Raw genomic sequence first — 19,650 nt, forward strand, 5'->3', positions numbered from 1 at the left:
TTTAAATTTCTCGAAAATTATACGAGTGAATGGCTGAACGCGTTCTCGCATAAGCGTAATCAAATCATTATCGTGTTGCGATGCCCAACTTAAAACTTAACTGAAAAATTTGCATTCCAAATTACACTATTAACCCTCGACTCTCTCTCTATAAAGTTCGGAACGGTTTTTACATTTTTCAAAAATTAAGAATTTGAGATAAAATTAAAATCTCAATTAAAACTAGTCGCTACGCGGTACTCGTATTAATTACCCAAATGTAATTTAAAGATAATGTTTGAATGATGCAAATTGGGGGATAAGGTTACATAATTAGGGAAATATTTAATTAATATCTAACGTTTCATTAAAATTATACGGTGCATTAAATGGCTTAGAAAGAGATTTAAATTAAAATATCGTCTGCTATTAAGGACAAAAAAGGATACCTGGTTTTTCTAGGTATCTAGCGCCAGGTTTAGAGCTTATAAAAATATCATGGTGGCATCCAAGGAGAAATGCTTCACTTAAATTTAGGTATTTATGCCTTTTTTTAAGGGACAGTATTTAAATAAGATGAGAATCAGATCGGTATATGGTCTTGATTTCATACAAAAAATAAAACTTTGACAGATTTTAAATTAATACCATTCCCGTCAAATTCCCCCCCCCCCCCATAAAAGAGAAAGATAATTTAAAAAAGGTACGAAATTTTCAATCGATTCATACACACACATATTTCTAGATTAAACATTCGATCTTTTCCCTAATACGCTGTCATATCTTTATCGAATTTATTAGTTTTTTTCTACATACCATTAATATCTCCCATATTTATACAAGAGTATATATTAATATAGGAAATAGGCTTCTAATTCTTAAGAGTCCTCGTAATTTCTTTGCCATTTAAAGGGAGTAGAAACCTCGACTCGAATATGGATAGTTCAGATGCTACCAATGCTACTGAAGTTAGTAGATATACAGTTAGGTTAAAAACAACTCAGTCACGTGTATTAGCAGACGATATTTCGATTTGTTTGATACCACCCATAACTGTAAATATTGTTTTCCCATAAGAGTATAACAGCGCAGTATGTATAAATTATTTACCAATGTGGTATACCGTATACAAGAAGAAGTAAGTTACATTTGTGTGTCACGCGTCAGTAGGGTTATGAAAAATGGTCCCTGGTCATTACAAATGGCGTGTCGGTAAGCACTGACCACGTCGCAGTCACGCTCTGATAAATATCTCCTTGATTAATTATTTACCACATAGTTTTCGTCATACGGTTAAGGGTGTCACTTCCCCTTTAGTAATATCATACGTAACATAGTCGCCATAAGTATAAAACTTGATATTGCAGGGGTTATGTTGTGAAAGATGCAAGGGACTCACTTACGAGTCGGTTCTACAAACGCATTTACTTATTTATGTTATGTTTCTTATGGTAATATAATAAAGTCTCTATACTTGTATAATGGTTCCGAGCAACCTCAGTGCGGTAGTCACGAAATATCACCCCGGAAATGAATTGTTAGGATTCAGGAATCTTTCTTTTTTCGCGCTCTGAAGTTCAAGATAGATTGGTTTCGATGTAAGGGAGCTGGGACTGCGCTAAGAGACGGCTCTCTTTTTTTCACACGGACGTTGGGTTGGTGGGCGAGACTAGTTTAGTCAAATTAAGGCGTTGAGTTGAGCCTTTCTTATCGTTTGTTTGATTTCATTCTCAATTGAACGTACGCTCTCTGTCGAAAGAACTGTCAAATTGTCAGATATACCGTCGTTCTGACATGAATTATAAGACTGTTAATAGAAAAGCTGGGTTGCACCTACCAAAACAGGGCTCTAGCGTACAAATTTGACCAAATTAGCAAAGACTTAATTTGAATTTTGACATTTCGAGAGGGATTTAACAAATTATGTCTTATCAAGTGACTCGCGAATCATGATCAGATTCTAAACATAATTTGACTACAATTACGTTTATTTATCAATTACGATACTGATTCTGATATCATTTTAACATTCCAAGTAACTCCATTGATTTTTAATGAAAAAAAAATATTCATTAATTGTGATTTAACCGGAATTTTAGCTTTAGCTTTCTTCTTGCGGTAGAGGTTTTTTTTCTTTCTTTACTCGTAATAACGCTACCCTAATTAATACTCAGAGTTTCTGGGAAAGGAAACATACCTATTATCGGGATAAGTTCGGAATAATTATGACCTTGTCTCGGTATGATTATTAAAATGGCAAAGAGAACGAAATTTCGATATTGGTATCGGGGATGAGCGAGAAAAATTGAATCGATCGATTTTCTAGAACTCGGTCGCGTTAAGAAATCATTTCAATAAAAACCGTAAGACTAGCTTCTTCCCGTTCCTTCCTTCCTTCCTTCCTTAGCTGCATTCTTTCATTTCTCTTCTATTACGATAAATGGGCTTGTTCATCCATATTAATTTCAATTCGCGATATTCCTTTTTAGAAAGACGCAGATGGCCGAGGCTTAATTTTTTCTCCCTTCTTGAACCCTAAGAAGAACGTACAAGAGCCCTAGTACCGAGCGAGTGTAAGAAGAGAAGCGAAAGAATTGGTACACTCCTCGTGTACCATCCAACTGAGCAACGTTTCAAATTCGTCGAAGCTTTCATTTCATTAAGAAACGGCAAAGAAAAAAAGAAAATGTTTCTCTTTTTAATTTCGAAAAAGCGAGCGCGCGGCTGCATGCTTCGGCTTTGAATAAAAATAATAAAGAAAAAAATCTAGAAAAATCTTAAAGATTCATTTTATGAATGAGGCTTTCCTCGCTTTGCCAACTACACTAACAATTTTCTAATTTTAAAAATGGAAAAAGAAGGATATTTTGAGAAATCGATGATTTTTTTAAAAAAGTGGGGTTTTTATTAAAAAAATATATATATTTCTTATTTCAAGTCGCAGTTTATTCAACTTCCTTATTACTCAAAAGTCTAATGAAATTTCGTAAGTCTGTACGCTCTCTATAATGGATTTTTACACTACGACTTAATTCTATTTTTGACTTTCGAATCAAATGGGATAAAATCAGATGAAACATTTCTTTTCAAATTGGGGAATTAATTAAAGATAACATGTTTCTATGGTAATAATTTAATTTTATATAAATCTATTTTCTAGGTTACATAAATAACGGATCGATTTTGAAAAATCTCGTTATTTTAGGTATTTTTACTTCCTATCAATAATAAAAAGAGTAAAAAAATAAATAAATAAATAAATAAATAAATAAAAAAGAACTTTATCTTTAGACTCTCAGTGAAAAATTCCAAGATATTTAAATTGAAGAAACCGAGTTTGACTATAAAGTACGAATATAACCTCCTTTGAAAGGGCATTAGCCGTATAGCGTAGTAAAGGAAGAAAACTCCACAGCCATTCACGTTTTGCATTTTATAGCCATGAACGATAGAGTTTTCTTGAGAGGGGGCAAGGCGAAGAGAGCTACTAGGGCAAATGCGCTACCGAGATTTAAAAGCAAGCTAGGGCGACGGAGAAATCGCCGAAAATTTACATTTAAAGGAAGTTCTGGCCCACTCATCCCCCACCCTCTATTACAAGGGCATTGTTTGTTTCAAACGTGCCCCTGTGCCCCGATAAAAAAAAAGAAAACCTCGTCGCAACTCGTTTATTGCTTTTCCACGAAAATACCGGATATTTACCGGTAAAATCTCTTCGAGAAAAGTGCGTTTAAACAACGTCTTTAGGAACCCAAAGAAAAGTTTTTCTCTTAGGCCTATATACCTCCCTCCTCGTTAAAAAGTCAATCTTATATATAAATTTCACGTCTATTTCGGTGATCAATATAAAGCTCGAAGGAAAAGGGGTCGACTAATCTGCAGGTACTCTGAATGTCTGAAATGCAGTCCACGGTAGGAAACCTACTATTTGTAGTATGCAGGTTCGGTTCACATTTACAAATATAAGAAAGCAATACTATAATTCATTGACTAACATACAGTCGAACAAAATTAGAGTTTCAACTCTGAAATCTCTTGACTAAAATGCAGTACTCTGAAATGCAGTCCTAGAAAATTATTATTTTCAACTCTGAAATCTATTGACTAAAATGCAGTACTCTGAAATGCAGTCCTCTAAAACTATTAATTTCAACTCTGAAATCTATTGACTAAAATGCAGTACTCTGAAATGCAGTCCTCTAAAACTATCAATTTCAACTCTGAAATCTCTTGACTAAAATGCAGTACTCTGAAATGCAGTCCTCTAAAACTATTAATTTCAACTCTGAAATCTATTGACTAAAATGCAGTACTCTGAAATGCAGTCCTCTAAAACTATTAATTTCAACTCTGAAATCTCTTGACTAAAATGCAGTACTCTGAAATGCAGTCCTCTAAAACTATTAATTTCAACTCTGAAATCTCTTGACTAAAATGCAGTACTCTGAAATGCAGTCCTCGAATATTATTAATTTCAACTTTGAAATCGGTTGACTAAAGTGCAGTACTCTGAAAAGCAGTCCATGAAAATAATAAATTTCAACTCTGAAATCGGTTGACTAAAACGCAGTTCTCTGAAATGCAGTCCTCAAAAATTAATATTTCGAACTCTGAAATCTTTTGACTAAAACGCAGTACTCTGAAATGCAGTCCTCGAAAACTATTAATTTCAACTCTGAAATCTCTTGACTAAAATGCAGTCCTCGAAAATTATTAATTTCAACTCTGAAATCGGTTGACTAAAATGCAGTACTCTGAAAAACAGTCCACGAAAATTATTAAATACTACTCTGAAATCTTTTGACTAAAACGCAGTACTCTGAAATGCAGTCCTCGAAAATTATTATTTTCAACTCTGAAATCTTTTGACTGAAACGCAGTACTCTGAAATGCAGTCCTAGAAAATTATTATTTTCAACTCAGAAATCTATTGACTAAATGCAGTACTCTGAAATGCAGTCCTCTAAAACTAATAATTTCAACTCTGAAATCTATTGACTAAAATGCAGTACTCTGAAATGCAGTCCTAGAAAATTATTATTTTCAACTCTGAAATCTATTGACTAAAATGCAGTACTCTGAAATGCAGTCCTCTAAAACTATTAATTTCAACTCTGAAATCTATTGACTAAAATGCAGTACTCTGAAATGCAGTCCTCTAAAACTATCAATTTCAACTCTGAAATCTCTTGACTAAAATGCAGTACTCTGAAATGCAGTCCTCTAAAACTATTAATTTCAACTCTGAAATCTATTGACTAAAATGCAGTACTCTGAAATGCAGTCCTCTAAAACTATTAATTTCAACTCTGAAATCTCTTGACTAAAATGCAGTACTCTGAAATGCAGTCCTCTAAAACTATTAATTTCAACTCTGAAATCTCTTGACTAAAATGCAGTACTCTGAAATGCAGTCCTCTAAAACTATTAATTTCAACTCTGAAATCTCTTGACTAAAATGCAGTACTCTGAAATGCAGTCCTCTAAAACTATTAATTTCAACTCTGAAATCTCTTGACTAAAATGCAGTACTCTGAAATGCAGTCCTCGAAAACTATTAATTTCAACTTTGAAATCGGTTGACTAAAGTGAAGTACTCTGAAAAGCAGTCCATGAAAATAATAAATTTCAACTCTGAAATCTCTTGACTAAAATGCAGTACTCTGAAATGCAGTCCTCGAAAATTATTAATTTCAACTCTGAAATCGGTTGACTAAAATGCAGTACTCTGAAAAACAGTCCACGAAAATTTTTAAATACTACTCTGAAATCTTTTGACTAAAACGCAGTACTCTGAAATGCAGTCCTCGAAAACTATTAATTTCAACTCTGAAATCTCTTGACTAAAATGCAGTACTCTGAAATGCAGTCCTCGAAAATTATTAATTTCAACTCTGAAATCGGTTGACTAAAATGCAGTACTCTGAAAAACAGTCCACGAAAATTATTAAATACTACTCTGAAATCTTTTGACTAAAACGCAGTACTCTGAAATGCAGTCCTCGAAAACTATTAATTTCAACTCTGAAATCTCTTGACTAAAATGCAGTACTCTGAAATGCAGTCCTCTAAAACTATTAATTTCAACTCTGAAATCTCTTGACTAAAATGCAGTACTCTGAAATGCAGTCCTCGAATATTATTAATTTCAACTTTGAAATCGGTTGACTAAAGTGCAGTACTCTGAAAAGCAGTCCACGAAAATAATAAATTTCAACTCTGAAATCGGTTGACTAAAATGCAGTACTCTGAAATGCAGTCCTCTAATACTATTAATTTCAACTCTGAAATCTCTTGACTAAAATGCAGTACTCTGAAATGCAGTCCTCGAATATTATTAATTTCAACTTTGAAATTGGACTGCTTTTCAGAGTACTGCACTTTAGTCAACCGATTTCAAAGTTGAAATTATTAAAATATTCGAGGACTGCATTTCAGAGTACTGCATTTTAGTCAACAGATTTCAGAGTTGAAATTAATAGTTTTAGAGGACTGCATTTCAGAGTACTGCATTTTAGTCAATAGATTTCATAGTTGAAAATAATAATTTTTTAGGACTGCATTTCAGAGTACTGCGTTTTAGTCAAAAGATTTCAGAGTTGAAAATAATAATTTTCGAGGACTGCATTTCAGAGTACTGCATTTTAGTCAAGAGATTTCAGAGTTGAAATTTATTATTTTCGTGGACTGCTTTTCAGAGTACTGCCCTTAAGTCAACCGATTTCAGAGTTGAAATTAATAATATTCGAGGACTGCATTTCAGAGTACTGCGTTTTAGTCAAAAGATTTCAGAGATTATATAATAATTTTCGAGGACTGCATTTCAGAGTACTGCGTTTTAGTCAACCGATTTCAGAGTTGAAATTTATTATTTTCGAGGACTGCATTTCAGAGTACTGCATTTTAGTCAAGAGATTTCAGAGTTGAAATAAATAGTTTTAGAGGACTGCATTTCAGAGTACTGCGTTTTAGTCAACCGATTTCAGAGTTGAAATTAATAATTTTCGAGGACTGCATTTCAGAGTACTGCGTTTTAGTCAAAAGATTTCAGAGTTGAAAATAATAATATTCGAGGACTGCATTTCAGAGTACTGCGTTTTAGTCAAAAGATTTCAGAGTTGAAAATAATAATTTTCGAGGACTGCATTTCAGAGTACTGCACTTTAGTCAAAAGATTTCAGAGTTGAAAATAATAATTTTCGAGGACTGCATTTCAGAGTACTGCGTTTTAGTCAAGAGATTTCAGAGTTGAAATTAAAAGTTTTCGGGGACTGCATTTCAGAGTACTGCGTTTTAGTCAAAAGATTTCAGAGTTCAAAATAATAATTTTCGAGGACTGCATTTCAGAGTACTGCGTTTTAGTCAAAGATTTCAGAGTTGAAATTAATAATTTTCGAGGACTGCATTTCAGAGTACTGCGATTTAGTCAAGAGATTTCAGAGTTGAAATTAATAGTTTTAGAGGACTGCATTTCAGAGTACTGCATTTTTGTCAAGAGATTTCAGAGTTGATATTAAAAGTTTTCGGGGACTGCATTTCAGAGTACTGCGTTTTAGTCAACCGATTTCAGAGTTGAAATTTATTATTTTCGTGGACTGCTTTTCAGAGTACTGCGTTTTAGTCAACCGATTTCAGAGTTGAAAACTTGAAATTAATAATATTCGAGGACTGCATTTCAGAGTACTGCATTTTAGTCAAGAGATTTCAGAGTTGAAATTAATAGTTTTAGAGGACTGCATTTCAGAGTACTGCATTTTAGTCAATAGATTTCAGAGTTGAAATTTATTATTTTCGTGGACTGCTTTTCAGAGTACTGCACTTGAGTCAAGCGATTTCAAAGTTGAAATTAATAATATTCGAGGACTGCATTTCAGAGTACTGCATTTTAGTCAAGAGATTTCAGAGTTGAAATTAATAGTTTTAGAGGACTGCATTTCAGAGTACTGCGTTTTAGTCAACCGATTTCAGAGTTGAAATTAATAATTTTCGAGGACTGCATTTCAGAGTACTGCGTTTTAGTCAACCGATTTCAGAGTTGAAATTAATAATTTTCGAGGACTGCATTTCAGAGTACTGCGTTTTAGTCAAAAGATTTCAGAGTTGAAAATAATAATATTCGAGGACTGCATTTCAGAGTACTGCGTTTTAGTCAAAAGATTTCAGAGTTGAAAATAATAATTTTCGAGGACTGCATTTCAGAGTACTGCACTTTAGTCAAAAGATTTCAGAGTTGAAAATAATAATTTTCGAGGACTGCATTTCAGAGTACTGCGTTTTAGTCAAGAGATTTCAGAGTTGAAATTAAAAGTTTTCGGGGAATGCATTTCAGAGTACTGCGTTTTAGTCAAAAGATTTCAGAGTTCAAAATAATAATTTTCGACGACTACATTTCAGAGTACTGCGTTTTAGTCAAAAGATTTCAGAGTTGAAATTAATAATTTTCGAGGACTGCATTTCAGAGTACTGCACTTTAGTCAACCGATTTCAGAGTTGAAATTAATAATATTCGACGACTGCGTTTCAGAGTACTGCGTTTTAGTCAAAAGATTTCAGAGTTGAAAATAATAATTTTCGAGGACTGCATTTCAGAGTACTGCGTTTTAGTCAAAAGATTTCAGAGTAGTATTTAATAATTTTCGTGGACTGTTTTTCAGAGTACTGCATTTTAGTCAACCGATTTCAGAGTTGAAATTAATAATTTTCGATGACTGCATTTCAGAGTACTGCATTTTAGTCAAGAGATTTCAGAGTTGAAATTAATAGTTTTAGAGGACTGCATTTCAGAGTACTGCATTTTAGTCAAGAGATTTCAGAGTTGAAATTAATAGTTTTAGAGGACTGCATTTCAGAGTACTGCATTTTAGTCAAGAGATTTCAGAGTTGAAACTCTAATTTTGTTCGACTGTATGTTAGGCAATGAATTATAGTATTGCTTTCTTATATTTGTAAATGTGAACCGAACCTGCATACTATAAATAGTAGGTTTCCTACTGTGGACTGCATTTCAGACATTCAGAGTACCTGCAGATTAGTCGACCCCAAGGAAAATAAATAGACCGAATTCAAGGAAGTATATATAAGTATATTCAAGCTTCCATAGGATAATTTTATTTTGCATTTTATAAGCCGTTAATAAACGGCACCTGCTGTTGTCTGGACTGAAAAACAAGAACGTCCAGTGCCTTCCACGCGCGTTTAAGTGAATCGTTAAAGTATTCAGTAAAGAAATATAAAACTGAAGGCGAAAGAAGGAAAATTAATTTGATATGGAAAAGTATTAAAGGTTTCCCACGCAAATTTTAAGGAAAAAACAACCCTTTCTTTTCTTTTCAGTTTTTGTAAACATACAGGGTAGAAACCTTCGATCGCGACCAGTCTACTTGTACTAAAATTGTAATTTGAATGATATCGCCTCAAATAAATTTAAATCTAAACTTAATTTTTCTTTCCCATTGAGTTGGTATTAAAATTTCTCTAGTTAGTAGTATTATAATTATAGTTAGTCGCGGTGTAACTTGAGGTTCCCAATCCTGAAGCCATAAATATCTTCAAAGTCCAAAACCTAACCAAGATACTCACTCACTTTCCGGGAAAACTTTGAATAGAAGTTTTTAAACGCGATAACGTTAAACTATCCCCCAACATTGAACCCTATAACATAACTTGGTTCCAATCCTAGGCAAGCGCACCCGTAATTCTGGTCCCAAAGCCATAACCATTTGTCAACAAGAAACTTGGGAAAGATCCCTTTCGTCCTCCTTTTCCTCCCATTTTATCTTTATCCGATTTTTTTTTTAACTTCCAATTCCATAAAAGAAAGCCAGAGCTCTAGCTTCTTATATTTGCCTTCGAGGGTACAATCCCCAACGGTCGACCAACGGAATTCTTGCCCCTAAGCATATTGCGAAGACTTTTCCTTGTAAAATACGTACCCCCCTCCCTAAGTCAACTTTCAATGCAAAAACGACTTAACTGTAGATATCAAAATGGCCCAAAATTACAAAGTTTTGCCTAGAAATTTTACCATCAAGGAAAAAAATAGAATCAAAGGGAAAAGGTCGGTGGGTCGGTCGCTAGATGCATGCGCTCCTGCAAAGCTCGTGTCCGTGGTTTTTGTCGCTAAAATTTTTTATCTTTTTGGTAAAAAACGTTATTTTTGTTGGGATGTTTTTTCTTTTAAGTTCAGAAAAAAGGCAGGAAGAGCTGGAGATACTCTAGGCTAGCTAGCTAGCTAACATTAGCATTTTTGAAATGAAAAATCGGTTCCTACTTACGTTGTTCCTTCATATAAGAGTTCACGCTCCTTTCTAAACCCACTATAGGGGCTTACCAGAAGTTAATTATTCTAAAGACATTGAAGTAAATATACTAAAAATTCCTACAAACAAATATAGAAGTAAAAGCTATACCGTTAAGCCTACGACGATTCATTGCACGTAATGGTCAATTGTATCCACGTGACTTCCGTATCAATTTAAGGGGAACAACACTTAGAAACTTCCTCAATATCTACTTCTAATTGCACCCTATAAAGGGGACCCGATTTCATCCCAGTTACTAAGTTCCACGAAGTTAGTTTCTCGAGTAATCAGTACCAATATGGAGGTTTATAGAAAATTCCACATGGGGAAAAATACCGCAGCTTCCTCGTGAAAAAATATTGATGAATTCTGATGAGGCTCTCACGAAGAGCTTTTCGGGGATTTAATTCGGGAAAAACCTCGGGCAATACAATAGTCAAGAAGCAGTAAGGGGTGGGCACCATACGATAAAAAAAAATTGTGGGCGGAGGACTCAAGGGGTCATGAAATAAAAGCAGGGATAAGGAGAAAAATAAATTCCGAAGTAAAAAAAAAACCGTAAAGAACTTTACCAGGAATCCCATTCGCGAAAAGGCGATTGTTCAAATCTGGGGTGCTAGGGTGGCTTCTGCCCGACACACACACCGTTTTTAGCTTAGAGATATTAAGTCGACGGTGGTATAGGGGAAAGAATGACAAATTAAAGAAGGAAATTAAACAAAAGAGCGCCTTGAGCAAACATTTATAAACCATAAGTAAGTCAAGGGAAAAACTTTATTAGGAGCATCCAAATGGTTCAGAGTCGTTTCCTCTCTTCCTTACCCATCCACCCTCCCCCCATAAAGGTTTTTTTTATCGTGATAAAGAAATTAATTCTCCAAATTCTGAATAGGAGCTTTTCAGGGTTGAATAATGATAAACCTATGCTAAAATAAAATCTGATTTTGAAAATTAATTGTTTGTACGCTTCCCAACAAGGATTTGAAGTTCCGGAAGACCCGTGACATCTTACATTAACCAATAAGAATATTTAATTATTTATTATGCAATATAGGTCTACATTCCGATACCTAAGGGTATTTTCATTCCCAATGTCAATCTTCATATATGGGATATACCTGAAGTACGGCGGGAATGGACGAATGGACCTTCGGGGAGCTAAGGGACACGGTTTGGAAAAGTTACAGAAGCCAGGGTCGACGGCCCTCTTCACGGAATCGTTCATTCGTAAGAATTGAGAAATCGAATCTATTTCCGCGTGCTGAAATACAAACACGAGGGACCCACCGCGATACTACACTCGGATTGTTTCTATATCAGCAAATAGTGTCAATTAACTCGAAGAATTCAAGTACTTGTAACATACCCTCTCCCAAAAATCTAACTTAGTGTTGACCAATTACTGCATGAGTTCACGATTCAAAAACGTATTAAGTTAATGCAAGTTAGCAAATTGGAACGGAACAAACTGATATCTTCTGTTTGATTAGGTTCAGATATCACCATCTTCTCCGGAGAAAAGACAGAGACTGAACTAGAGAGAGAGAGAGAGTACGAAAAGTGCTACACTAGCTGCACCGGGCCTCTAGTAAAAATCTCGAGAATTTTCTCCTCATCCTGCCAGGCTTCTTTCCATTGGCGTGAGTGTAGTGTCACGTGGGTTTATATCAGAATATTGGAGTACCTAGGCAAGCTTTCTAGACTGCGTGGCAAAGTATAAGTACTTAAAGTGGAGGATCGCCTATATTGAGGGGAGAAGAGCTCGGTAAATGTTTGCCTCTGTCTATTTAGATCGTCTATACGTAACGTTGGAAAAAAATAAATGTATAAATCTATATAAACTGGCCTACGGTCTGTGATGGGTATACGTATAAACCCGTGGGCGTCCAACACAGACGCTCTTTCAAACTTTTTAAGCCTACAGCTTTTACATTTCTTTACCTTAGTTCTACTATGGTCTATTTCTACAGATTACAATTAAGTATACGTTTTGAAGGAGAAAAGTTACACGTTTTTAGAAGAATAGGGCCTTAGCGACGACACTATTTAGGGTGGAGAAATTTTAAAGGGTCAGCAATAAAATAAATAGATTTCCTCATAACAATAAAAAAAAAAGAATCATGAGAAGATTTCGAATATATTTGGTTTGTAGAAATGTCGTATTACGGGTTTTTATCGAGACCATTATTCTAGATCGTTAATTTGGGCAACGGGCATAACCTCTATAGGAGCAAACGTTATAATAAACGGAAGTCGATGGTCGAAGCGCAACGTCGCGTCTTTTCATCATGGAAAGGGTTTCGGGTCACGAAAGGCGAAACGACTCGAGGTTTTTTAAAGAGACGGAAAACGGGGGGACTCGGGATCGAGAAAGAAAGACCTCGGGTCTGAACAAACAGGAAGGGGCCAAGCGTGAAATTTCGTCTCCCAAAAGATTTAATCAACTAGGGTAAAATCCTTCTTCAACTTGATAAAAAAAGAGAGAGAGTGTGCGTAGAAAGACAGAGAAGGTAGCTTATAACCAGTTCTTCTTATTTGAAATAGCTTTCGGAAACTGCTAGTTCAAGCCTTTTTACGCCAAATTCGATCTCTTGGCGAAAAACTGGATACACACCGAACTGAACCGTGGAAAAGGCGAACCAAGCCTCGCGACCCCGCTACCGACCGCCTTTCCCCCTCCTACCCCCCTCCCACCCCCGCTTTTTGCTTTTTCTCTTTTCTCTGGATTCCTTTGGGGAGGGATTCGAGACCCTAATTATTAATGGCAACGTGTCCGCAAACCGATTCATTTAGACTTGTAGAAAACCTCCGTGCTAACGTTTATTCTATACCCTTCTCTTTGTATTCCCGAGGTCTCCAACGTACATCAATGAATTTGGATAAAATCAACTTTCAGTTCTTTACACTAGGCCTATAGCTTCAATTACTTACTATCAACGTCTAAAGAAATTACTTTGTCATTTTTACTACACGAATCTATAACAAAGGTTGCTATAATAACCTTTGTTTCTATAAGAACATTTGAGTACTTTACCACATTCGTGTAAATGTAAGTAAATCGCATCACGTTTTCCCCATCCTTAGTTTAAGGTGTCTGGCAAAGGAGTTACTTTTAAATAAGTCCTGACACCACTTGCCGAATTTTTTTATAGAACTATTGGAAAAATATATAAGTTCTCTCCGGAGAAGCTTAGCTGCCGATGGAAATCGGAGGTGCAAACAAAGAAAATCCCGTTTGCTCTTTTTTTTTATCTCTCTCTAAAGGCATACAATTCGTCTCGATAAGAGAATACAATTAAGGAGAATGCTTACTCTAACGCAAACACTATGGGTAAAAAACACTACGGAATAGGCTTTACAAATGGTTCCCGTTTATACGTGAGACGATTCTCAGTATAGTCCCTTTTCTCTCGCGCTTCAACAAATAGCGGTTTGCACCGGCCATATATTCCATTCTGCGGATTTAGAAGTAATACAGCGGAAGGTAGAGAGGATTGCTTAAAAAATGTTGCAGCCCACTGTGCAGAAATATTAACAGAAATTGGTAGCGAGAAATGAGTCAGAATGCGCTTTTCTTGAACTTCCAAATATAATTCACTATGAAAAATGCAAAATTTACCATTCATAATGGTCTTAAAATTAATTCAAGTGTCCGTGTGATTGTGTTAAAACATTTGGGACTATATTTAAACTAATTTATATTTTTCTGAGTCCAAGTTACTTCAATTTTAGACACCAAAAACAAAGCGACTGATTTCTCGCTATCCATTTCTGATACAACTACAACTAAACCATCATTCACGAGGTCCAACGCGTACAACCCTTACCATCACAAGAGTTTAAATACCGCGATGGTTAGGCGAGAGGGGAAGTGGAAAACAATGTATCCAAAGTTTTCTCTGAAATCGAATATTCAAACAAGAAGCTTCCTTTCTCGCGGCGATTTCCCCCCGAATCCCGAGCGATTTGCGTCAAGTTAGGCAACTTTCTAGCTCTCTCTCTCTCCGTTCTACTCTATTTTTTTGGGTGTCTTGTATAAGCCAAAACGGGAAGCGTACGCGGTGGTTCCGAAGAGGCTTAAAACCCCAGATTGACATCATCCCTTTTGTTTAAAGGAAAAATAAAAAAGAAATAGAAAGCCCCAGTCTGTTTGTTCGATAGGAGAGTGAATGGATGAGGAAATAGAGAGGGTTGAGGAATGGAGTTGGGGGATAAAAAATTCAGGGGGTTAATTTATACCGGCTTAATTTAGCGAAACATCGCCCAAAAGTTAATTAATTGGATCCCACTCAAAAGAGAGTCTCAATTATAATAAAAGTTGCGCAATTTTTAAAGAGATTCCCAACATGCTTCGAGTTATTTAAAAGTAGTAAGCAAAGGGGTGATGAAATTCAAGTAACATATTTTATAACTCTTATCCTTTAAGTGTGGGGCTGATTTTGGTTAGGTGTATTACGACGTAATTAGCAATTGTATCTTAATTCTAATTAAATATAATTCAGTCTAATCTTTCTCTACGTCAAAAATTGAGTTATAATTGAAATAACTCAAAATTACTAACAATTCAGTGCATTTTCGCGTTAATAAAAACTAACCAATCCATATTAATTGGATTAATTATAGATATTTCACGTTTTCGGAATTAAAAATGTAACACTTACGTATCCTCGATTAAAATTCCAATTATTCGATGACTTCTATAAATAATTTTTTTCTCCTGTTTTTCTGCAACATGAGTTTCTTCCTTTCGAGATCTAAAATTAAAAGAGTCATTAATTAATTTAATTAAAATTCACTTACCAAATTTAAAAAAGACCACACTAAAATTTCCCACGCCTAATCTATTTACGACTAAGTCTCAATGACACCGCTAAGGTTTCAATGCGTTTTACACGTCTAACAGGTATTTGGAGTAGAAGCAACTATGACCAATAACTAATCAACAATTAAAAATAAATACGATGCCTGCATGATTTTTAGCATTTTTCTACAACAATGTTTCTATTCCAAGAAACCTTCCTAACCTAAAATTACTATTTTTATTCACATTCCTTAATTAAGAAAAAAAATAAAGGTTTATCTCATATAGAGAGCCAGGTTCCTTTCTCTTTTTTGTTTCTTGTTCATTCAAGATTTTCTTCTTGCACGAGGATGTCAAAAATTCTCGGTTCTGTCTTTCATTTATTTTAATCTCCATCTTCTTCAAAACCTCGGAGAGGCGCCTTGCCCCCCCATCTCCTTAACCCTCCCGTTTCTCTTCTTATGACAACTTAAACCGATCGGATTAAGTTTTCTCCAGAGTCCAGATTAATTAGGGAAGCCTAGCTCTTTTTCTCCCAAAAGAAAGTGAGAGAGAGAGAGAGAGAGAGAGAGAGAGAGAGAGAGAGAGAGAGTATGGACGCAATTTCTCGTGTTTCACCCCTCAAGGAAATCTTTTCTCATCATACAAGAGCCATCAGAAGAAGGAGACATCCTTGGTATACGTACATAGCAGTAAGCTTAGTGTTAAAGTCAAGATAAGTCGGCCTTGGTCCGGGTGAGAATGATATAATTTAAGAATACACTGATAATAAGAGCTATTGTGATAAAACTATAAGTTTGCAGACTTGTAAAGTCAATAATATCAAAGTTATAGATAGAGCAACAACCGCGGGGCCGGGGGGTTGTAATCTAGATTCAAATAGATCGATTTGATCGAGCGTAAGTCACCGTTCAACGCGATTAGACCAGACAATGCTATTTATATCCGATTATAAAGAAGATGGTGAACGTTCTGATCCCAAAGAAAAGAAAAGGAATTTCCAATGTAAATTTATATTAATGGATTTTCTTTGGGGGGCGAAGGGCTGATAAGACAGTCAACTTTCTACGTCTCTAGCTTTCATTAACGTTAGACTAGGTTCTCCCTAAAGCTTTAGCTTGGGTCAGCGCGAATGTTTTTCATTCGACGTGCCCAAAAATGTCTCGGAATAAAAGCGATTTATCAATTCCCTCAGTAACAAAAAACCGCCGACTGCCTTTATCGATTTCTTCGTTTTCACCCCTTTTCCCCCACGCACCTCCATCTTTTTCTTAAAAATTTTCTTCTTTTTGTTCGTTTTAACCTTAGATAGCGCCTGACTTTGCAAAAAAAACCTTAACCCTCCGTATTTAAACCTTGAACCAAAAATAAAAATTTTCTCAAATGTCATTTAAATAATTCTTTCCAACCCAAATAAATTTTATTCGCTTCACCTTTGAATGTTCAACCGCAAGCAAAAAGGTTGTATATTTCTTCTTAATATTCAGAATGGTCCTGTACGTACTTTGAAATGCATTTCTTCAATATTCTTAGTAGTATTAAATAAATTACGGTAACTTTCGCGTAGCTTTAAAATAAATTCTCCACACTCAATCGAAAAATTTATCGAAAAATTGCGAATATAGTATTTAAAAGACGCTTGCACCTTTGGGTTATTTTTCGATAAAAAACCATATCTTAAATGAAAGCGGTTTGGGGGTTTAGCTTACCTCCGAACAAGATTTTCCCAAAGAAGTTTTTCCGAAGAGAAAAAATATTGGCTTTAACAAAAAAGGGAACTGTATAGCTTCGTCTTCCGCGGATATGGGTAACCAGAAAAAAAAGGAGCTTAAAACTAAATACTTTGCTTTCCAAGATAATGGGGATCGAGTTCCGAAAGAAACGTAAACTTAGACAATAATGGTTGGACAATCTTCTCTCTATACTGGAAGCTTTTACTTCTAATAATATTGGATTTAGAAGTAAGGTTGAACCGTCGACAATAGGGACGCAGTAAAACTAAAATATCCTCGAACGCCAACTTAATACTACTAAATTAAGTTATTTATAAAATAAGTTTTAAATAAAGCTAGGCGTAATTGCATATTCAGAATCATTTAGTGATGTTATCACACGGGTGACGGCATAGAATACATTCACGATTTTCTTCGCCGTACCAATTGAAACAGTTTATCTTTCATATTCGTAACAAAAACATTTCTACGGAAATACATTGTAAGTATGAAGGAACGATCACTTGAAGAATGCCCGCATGTAGTTGGGTTATAAATAAAACAAGGTCTTGAAAATGTATTATTGATTGACCTTCTTACAATAGCCACTGGGGGGTTTGCCCTCTTACATAAAAAAGAAAATAACCTCGAACCCAAGACCTAGAGCGCATAGAGTCCTAGACCTCGTTCAAAGTCACAGGCAAGAATATCATATCCTTTTCTTTATACATAATCGTTTCGATAAAATCTATTTTCAGGTCACGAAGCGATCCACTTTTTTCTGGATACTAGGCCTAGCTATAGCTACCATTCCGTTTTACAGTATCTATTTTTCGTCTTTCGATCGCCGGAGCTCTTAAAAAGTTTTGCACCACCCCCGCGAGAGTTGTGTAAGCTTCTTCATCTCGTTTTAGAAATGCAGACCACGACTCACAGACTCGGCAAAAGATATTTTAACCCTTTTTCTAATAAAAATCTAAAACGTAGGCTAAAATATTTTTAAAAGGCGGTGAAATACACCAAGAAAAAAAAGGTAACGAATGAAAGTGAGCTGGGAAAGACAAATGCTTTCAAGACCATCAGATTGAAAGTGTTCACTGTAATGAACTGTTAAAAGGTTCTAAATCCCTCTAAGAGGAATGAATAATCCGGAATAGGTTTCTAATATCTATGGAAGTTATTAGTATCTATAACGTCGATAAAATTCAATTGAAAACTACTATTAAAGCCTTAACAGTAAGTTTCATTTTAGTATCCCAATAAATCAACTTTTCCTCCCCTTCCATTTCTGTCTCCCAGTTCCATCTTTTCCATCCTTTAAACCTACGGGTTCGGATTTTAAAATCCTCACGTGCGGGATACACGCATGATCAGGGATTGAAGCCTTTTCCATTGCGAGGGATGCGAGAGAATGGCAAGCATCCACCACGTAGTTATGGAAGAAGAAGAAAAAAAAATGTGACTGAAACTGGTTGATGGAGAGATCGATAAAAATGAGTCCAAGGAGAGCCGTAAGGAAAAGCGGGCGCGAGGGGTCAGGCTAGAGGGATTTGAACCTTTCATAAGCAATCTATTTTCAGTCACGAAGTTTTTCTTTCTCGTCTACAGCACCACTCTACTTCGTTTCCCCATACATCTATCTATCCATGGTGTAGCGTAACTTTAACGTTGGCTTATCTCCGAGGGACAAAGCCTGGTATTTTTTATCCTGCATGGTTTCTTTACTTTTAGTTTAATCCGGGATTTCTGAGACCTTTCCTTGATCCCTTACAAGGTTAGGACAAGGATATAAACCAAGGTCGAGAATTGAGTCCAGAAAAATATCGCGCTCATTCAATTAAAAACCCAAGGCCTAAAAAAAGAACGTGATGTTCGCAATTTTAAACCCATACCTGTAGATTCTAATTAAATCCTTAAATTTATAATTACTTAAACACAATTAACTCTTAACTAAAATATAACTAGGACATTGTTTTCTTGTCTTATAGGACTGCTAACAACTAATAGTCAGTAAACATCACGACCTTCAATTTGCCCCAATACTTTCGCGATCCCTCATCTGGAAGAATGGTAATTGTTTTCATCCAGATTAAAGAACTCCTTATCAAGTAGACGGTCTTCTAAGAAAGACCAGTAACGTGTTAGAAGGAAGAGCCAAGACATAAAAGGGCAATAAGTCCTTGACGAATTGTCTTGTCTGTCTTCTATAACGGCGATTGGTTCCGAGGGAAGTTAGGAAACAATGAAGAGATGAACTATACTATTACTTTACCCATGTTCCGGCGTCTATAGACGGATAAAGACGTTTAATTCCGTTCTGGGACACCGTATTAATAGAGTACGAGGCTTAGCGCTTTAGGGTTAAATGTCTACCGTTTACCATTCTCTTCATTCACAGACCCACCATGGCTCGAGCTGATATAATATATATCGCCTGTCAATATGTATAATTCACGACGACAACGTTAGACGGTGCTTGAAGTACCAAAGACCATTTCGAAAGATTTTTCGATTTTAAAAAAGGGGAGCTAGCAAGCGCGACAAGAAAAGTTTTCTCGAAGAGTACTAAATATTTGAAATATATGGAGCCTCATGAAGAACCAAGGCCTATAAACGAGATATTTTGATGGAGAGAAAGGACTGTTGGGTATAGTTACTAACAGTCTTAAAAGGGACCCATTGTCGCGTGGAAAAACCATGGTTATAGTATGGATTTTCCTTGGTTTTAATACTGTACTGTCTATAGGAATTTTGGTTGAAAAAAAGGAAGGAAGGAGGACAAGTAAACGAGGGAAAGCCCTTCAGGGATGGGACGACATTTTCTATATAGCCCATAAGATTTAACTACGAGCCTACG

Source organism: Phalangium opilio, unplaced genomic scaffold (assembly GCF_054372755.1).
Source record: "Phalangium opilio isolate 3A_F unplaced genomic scaffold, DU_Popi_V2 ptg000070l_1, whole genome shotgun sequence".
Lineage (NCBI taxonomy): Eukaryota > Metazoa > Arthropoda > Arachnida > Opiliones > Phalangiidae > Phalangium > Phalangium opilio.